Genomic DNA, 6,918 nt, shown 5'->3' on the forward strand with positions numbered 1-6,918 from the left:
TTTGACAAGTATTTACTTTGGAGAAACTCTGGTAAGAAATTGGGCACAACAGTCACTCTGGGATGAAGTTAGTTTTGTTTTCATCAGTGCCTCTCAGAATTAGCCAACCTATCTAGTCTGCAGTTGTGTACACATATGAATTGTCATCATGTGAAGCACACCATTGCTTTGCATAATGTGTTTCTTGCAGCTGTTGCCTACCTTACCCTTCTGCGTTGTTGCCTGTGGTATTATGTGACTATTTTCTTGAAGTTTTGATGTTAGCATTTAACAAGGGCTTATGTCAGTTTTCTCTTTCCAGATGTTAGAGCTATAATATGAGATGGTAAAATGAACTGTGGTGAGGGGTTCCTTCTTTTTTTTTTTTTTTTTTTTTTTTTTTTTTCAAACAAGCTGGTTGATCACCATATACAAATATGTGCCTTCTGAAATGGCATGCACTGTGACATTTTTTTCCCTGATCTGTCTTCATTTGTAAATACTTTAAACTTTGCTTATATAAATTTACATTTCATTGTTTTCATTAAAATAGATCAGATCTGCTAATGTGCTGTTACATGTGTTGGAATTGGAAAGTACTGGTAGGTAGATACAGATTACCAGTTGCTCTATCAGATAAAAATATGTCCTTGAAACTGAGTTACATTAGTGATGATCTAGTATTTTTTTTATGTCACACTTTCACAGTTTTATAAAATACCACAGTGAGACTGAACAAAGAAAATTCTAATGAAAAAAGCTCTTTTTAAAGGGAGAGAATATGATTGTAATTTTACCATCAGGCATATTAAACACTAGAGACTTTATCTCTTGTCACACAGTAAACCAACAAATAGATAATAAATTGATGTTAATAAGTTGATAAGTAAACAATATAATGTCATAATCTGTCTCGCTTTCATTATATAGACATTGAAAAAGGTTGTGTCCCTGAAGGATTCAAGATGAATCACATTAAGTATGAAAATTCTGAATATTAATCAAAAACTTTGGCTCTGAGCTGGGACATAAGAATAGAGTTGATGTCAATGAAAAGTGTTAATAATATATAACTGTGTGCTTTGCTTCCATTATAATGTACTTGAAGTCCTGTGGTTATTTATCCTTAAGCTTGTAAGGTCTAATTCAGGACTGGTGACCTGGACTTCAATCTAGTTATGGCTTGCAATGACACTAATTACTCTCTAGTGAGATTTTCGTACGTTGCACTAAAGAATAAATTATATGATTAGGTGGAAGACTGGCTCGTATCCTCTTCTTCATATGATGGTAGCAGCATCAAAGTAGGGGTGAGTTGTCTTAGCGAACTGAGAGCATACCAGCAAAATTTTCTAGACGTGGGCATTGTCAGTATGTGGCTCTGAGTGTCCTAATTACCTTAGAGATTCTATGTAGTCAAGTGACTTCTTATGTTCTTAATTGAATTACATATAGAATTGTCTTCTAAACAAGAAGCTTTCCGGCAGTCTGTTTTTCTTGCATTAAGTTGTGCTGTGTTTAATACTTATATTAGAAAACACAACAAACTTCTCAGATTTGTGCTTTAACTCTTTGTATCAACACTTTTGAAAAATATTTTGAAGTCTTCATTCATTCCTAACCATTTATAATCTTTTGACCAATTTGTTCAGTGCAAGCTTATTTCATTTTATAGCTATCTTGCTATTTGGTCTGTCGTTCATATACTTCATCTCTTTTCAGTGGGGGAAGAAACCAGTTGCTGAGAAGAAACAGATTCAGATTGCTGCAAACCAAAAGAGAGAGGTGGAGGGGCAGGTTTCAAAATCTTGAGTAGCATGCATACCTAGGAAAAAAAAAATGTACAGATCATGATTACAGATGAACTAGTACATAAGTACCTTATGTAGGTCTTATGGTAAGTAAGAAATGTGGTATAGTAAACAAAATAATTTTGTGAAATAGTGTGTAAAGAGTCTCTTGAAAGATTTGACAAAATATTCGCTTATCTTTAGAAATTGCTTAGATAATTGCTAGGTGATGTATTATGTGTTTGTTCTTTCCCCTCCAAAATCTGTTTCTTTTATAGCTGTTTAACAAGATCTCATGGCCAAAAAGTCCCAGAGCAGTTGAGATATTCACCCTTAGTGGTAAGATTGTCTACCACCCTGTCTCCAGCTCTTCTCTGTTTGTCAGACAAATCTAGCATGATCTATCATATTTGTACCAGAATAATATTTGCTATTTTCGTGTGACTAAAATGTAGTCATTTGCCTTTTAAATTGCAGTTGAAGTGTCTCTTACTTCCTTTAACTCTTCTTTCTGTTCGTATTCAAAAACTTGGAAATACTCTCATGCACCGTGGAGCATTATTATGTGTGCTTTATGATGAAACACTAAAACATCACAGTGACAATTCATTGTTGCTGATACAAATCAGGTTTTGGTGTCTGTTGATAGTTTGCTTTCATATTCAATTTTTTATAATTCTTTAAAAATACATATTCATGTGCTTTCTTCTGCTGAGCAGGTATTTCTTGCATGCAATATCGTGTTTATCTTGCTTAGCTTTTTGAATGTTGCATTACTTTTTTTATGTCAAAACTGAATGTCGGGTTTTTTGGTTGTTTGGTTTTTCTGAATATGTAGCTTGTGAATTAAAAATGTTTTAACAATTAGTTATTTCATCCAGGTGCAAAGAAGAGTCCTGCATAATATGCAGGATACCATGAAGAGAGAAAAAATTTCCTAAGCACTTATTTTGTTTGCTTTTATTGGTCTTCAACTGTTGAGAGATTTATTTTTTTTTTTTCCATTCCTAGTCTTAGATACAGATAAATACAAAACTATGTTTTGTGTGTAATAAGAATCTTAAGGTTTTTTAGCACACTGCTTAACCAGGTTGAGATTAAGCCTGCTAATACTCTGGCAAAGGACTGTGCATGTTCAGCAGGTCTATCTTGATGATTTTTAATTTATACTTTTATGAAAGACTTCCTCATTTCTAAAACAAGCCTCCCATGTATATCTTAAAGTGTATGAAGAGATCTTGAAGTTAAGTGAATATAATAAGCATTTGCAATTTGAAGTCAGCTTTACATAGTCAGAAATGATTGGGACAGGTATTGTTCAGGAAATTTATATGAAAATATGAGAAAATTGGGTGTGCACTTCAAATTGATGAAATACAGTAAAACATATACTTTTGTGTGTGTGCTTATAAATACATAAATGTATGCACGCCCGCAACACACACAAATGTGATGAGGATATTTAGTTTTCTATTTTGAAAAATGGGGGGAAAATACTCCATTTTGGGGGACTTCATGACTGTTATTAATGTGAATTTTTTTCAGTAGCAGAAACATGCATTTCAAATTAGTTTTAATCCTAAACATGCCTTTTGACAGTGATGGTAATTTTTAAACACATGCTATTGCTGAAAATAATACCAGCCTAAATCGTAAAATGCTAGACTTGCCATTCCTTCTAGAAATATGAACTAAACTAGATGTTCTTTTTGGAGTGTGATTTTTTTGCTATGAACCAGCTGAGGTTTTTTAGGATGTCTTTCAAGTGTACAATATGGTGTTCATTATGTTTTCATCCACATTGTTAGAAGTGAGACTTGTTCATAGCTGAATAATTAGAACAGGGTTATACGTTGAAAGCACCATGTTACTTTGCTTTTAGATGAGAGACATAGAAGGCGGCAGTGATTGTGACTAGTTATGGAACTGGTTAACCAGCTAAAGCGTGCCACAGGCTGGCTGACTAAATCTTTGACAGCTTGCAGACTGGGTGGGGTACCCCATCTACCACGCAATGCCAAATCATCCCCATTGAACTCCACATGGACAGCACACTGCCTTTCACCCACCTCCTAAAGCCCCTGAACAACCTCAGTGTTTGAGTATGTAAAACAGCACATCCAACGCTATTTCCGATCCACTCAACCTACTCGGTAAGGCTGCTCTGTCTCTGGCTGGAACATAGCTTTTATTTTCATTCTTTTGCTGATGACTTCCTCTGAAGTCTTTGGTGCTTGCCTGTAAAAGAAAAATTTCACATAGATGTCTGTACTGTTTGGGGTGAAGGCTATTTACTTGATAATTATAAAAGGTGTTTAGTCCAAATCTGTACTCAGCAAGAGCAAAACTGGTAAGATTCTCTATCAAGCAGTATGTCAGGTTGGCATTTGATCTGTGTGCCAGCATATCTTTTGAGGTATCATAATACCTGATGGTAAAGAGAGCTGTTACTTACCAGCTGTCAAGGAAGTTTTGAGAAAGGTCTAGAAGAGTTCTGTTCTACCCTGAAGAACAGGGCAATCGAGATGAACAGAAGTAAGAAGGATTGATTCTTAAAGTTATAAAATAAAGAAGGCCATGTACTCCAGAAAGCTATGTGTAAAAATGTGGTAATGAGGGCCAACAGCATGAGGAACAACTCAGAAAGGGTCAAAATGTGTTCATTAAGGAAGCCCTTACCAGCAATAATGGTGTACATTTCTGGTTTCTCTCACCTTGAATTTGATATAGTAAACATGGAAAGAGTTTGGAAAAGAACAGCAAGGATGCTTGAGGGCATGTAACAATTTACATGCATGAAACAAGTGAGCAAAACAGGGCTTTTAAAGCTGAATGAGCTGACCAAGAGCAGAACATGACAGATAGTATCTTTTTCCTTTTGATTACAAAGTCAAGTGCTTTCATGTTCCTTTCAGAAGTAATGGAGCTAGGGGGAAGGGGTTATTCCTTCTGTGGAGGAACCAATGGAGCCAAAGGGAGGGAAAATTTCTGAAAATGCAGGGTGCAAGCAGTGAGATTACAGCAGGGCTGGAAGATAGCAGCTCAAGCAAAGAGGTTGCTGAGAGGAGCAGGGATTAGTCATGTCAGGTGAGGCCTCAGAGATAGCAAGAAGGAACTTGAAAAGGACAGAGAGGACTGACCAAAATCCCCTGCAATTCACAAAGTTGTAGCATTAGATGCAACTAAGCAAGGAAGTAAGAGCCTTCCAGAAAAATAGCATGGGTAGGGAAAGAACTTCTTCCTCAGTTCTGTCATTTCTAGTCACTTTGAGTTTTCCATATTGAAAAAGTTTAAAGCTCCCTTTTAGCAATTCTAATACCAGGTGAGCTCTTTTCTAGACAGCTCCACCTTTCAATTCTGCAGTCCCATCAAAAAGAATACGATAATGGTCTGCAAAAATGACAAATAGCTGTGAAAAGCTGAAGAAAGTTAACTGTCATCTACCTGTTCCAGTATAAGACTTCTTAGAAATCAGTGTAAGTGGCTAGATAAGAGCAAACAAAATTGGGCGGGGTTTGGTTGGATTTTTTGTTTTCAAATAGTATGTAGTTAAGATGCAGAAGTCCTTGCTGCAAGATATTATAGATGCTATCACAGGATGGCAATCCACTCAGAGCTAAAAATGCAGACATCACTGCTAGTTCAGGAAAGCCATAAGTTGGAGTCTGGAAGACTATTTGGAAAGGCAGCAATGCATTTTTCCTTAGGCTGTGCTTTTGGACACAGCAGGAGATGCCAGAAGCCCTTTGGCCTGATTCAGTACAGTACTTTTGCTCACCTGCTGCTGTTCCACCCAAGTGTACTTTGAGAGGTCATACAGTCTTGTGCTACTGTGAAATAGTCTGGAGCCTGATCTACTGAAAACCTCCACGTGGGCCAGTACAAGCTCTAATTATCTTGGGTGTGGAAGAATTCAGAACGATCAAAAAATTGAGGTTAATTTTCTAGATAGTCTTCTTTGTGATACTAAGTGAAATACTTCAGTGTGATTGCGGTTTGGCTAATTACGTGCTTATGCTGTTCTGAAGTTTGATTTGCAAAAATTATGAGCAGTGATATCAGTAGAAACTAGTCTTTGAGTATTGAAGTGTTTTATAATAAATACTCTACTTCCAAGTTAACAAGGTCCTTGACATTTCAGTTAGGTACTCCTTTAAGTAGACACTTTTGAACCTAATCTTTCTAGGACTTGCTTATCAATAAGAAAATAAGGTGACACTACCCTCCTTATCTCACTGAGTACTGAGGAAGAGTTCTAAGGAATTGTAACAGTAAACAGTGAACCATTTTTCTGCTGTACCAGTGAGCACTGTGTACAGAATGTGACAAAGAAATGAACAGGCCAAAGTCCTGCTTGAAGAGTTTGGAGTACATTGAGTACCAGGACTGAAATACAGGGATAGACACGATACTGAAAGCTTTTCAGCTCCTGAGTGTGATCATCAAAGTCATTAAAAAGGAATATTTGTAAAAACGTGTTTTACGTAGTAAATGCATGTGGCTATGTAAAACTATATTCCAATGCACATAAACAAACAAAAGTAACCCAAGTTGCACAAGGATTTTAGTTTTGCTTGCTTTCATTTTTGATGCTACATTTAAATTTTGAATGATGCTTTTGTGAGTTTGAAGATTTCAGCTATTTCTTTTGATTCTTTTTCTAATTAGAGCACTTCAGAATTTTAATCTGAAAATGAAGCTGTTAACACAAAACATTTTATTAATTAAGACTTTTGAATTTAGCAGCTCTGTTTCAGGGTAAGCTTGAAGGAGATTAAGCTCTAATTGTTTCAGCTATAACTATCAAAAGTAGAAAAACAAAAGAAAAAATAAGAGAGAATCATTCTATGATTCTATAAAAAAGAACAGAGGATGCTATTGGAATATGCAGGTACAGGTGACCGTAGAACGTCTCTGTTGAGTAGGGCAGAACATTTATTAATACATATTTGTATATTGCCTTGCATAATTTAGACATAGGATTTTATTCCTGTTTTTCTTCTCCCTCCTTTCTTTTAAAAGTCCACTGTGATTAAACTGCTTCAGGAAGAACATGTCTTGTGAAAGGCTGAGGAAAGGTATGAATACATAAGATTGCATGTGATTAAGAAAAGGAAGAAGGAACTAACTGAACGTTAGGAGAAGGGTT

The sequence above is a fragment of the Athene cunicularia genome (assembly GCF_003259725.1).
Source record: "Athene cunicularia isolate RWA chromosome 2 unlocalized genomic scaffold, athCun1 chr2_part1, whole genome shotgun sequence".
NCBI classification, from domain to species: Eukaryota; Metazoa; Chordata; class Aves; order Strigiformes; family Strigidae; genus Athene; species Athene cunicularia.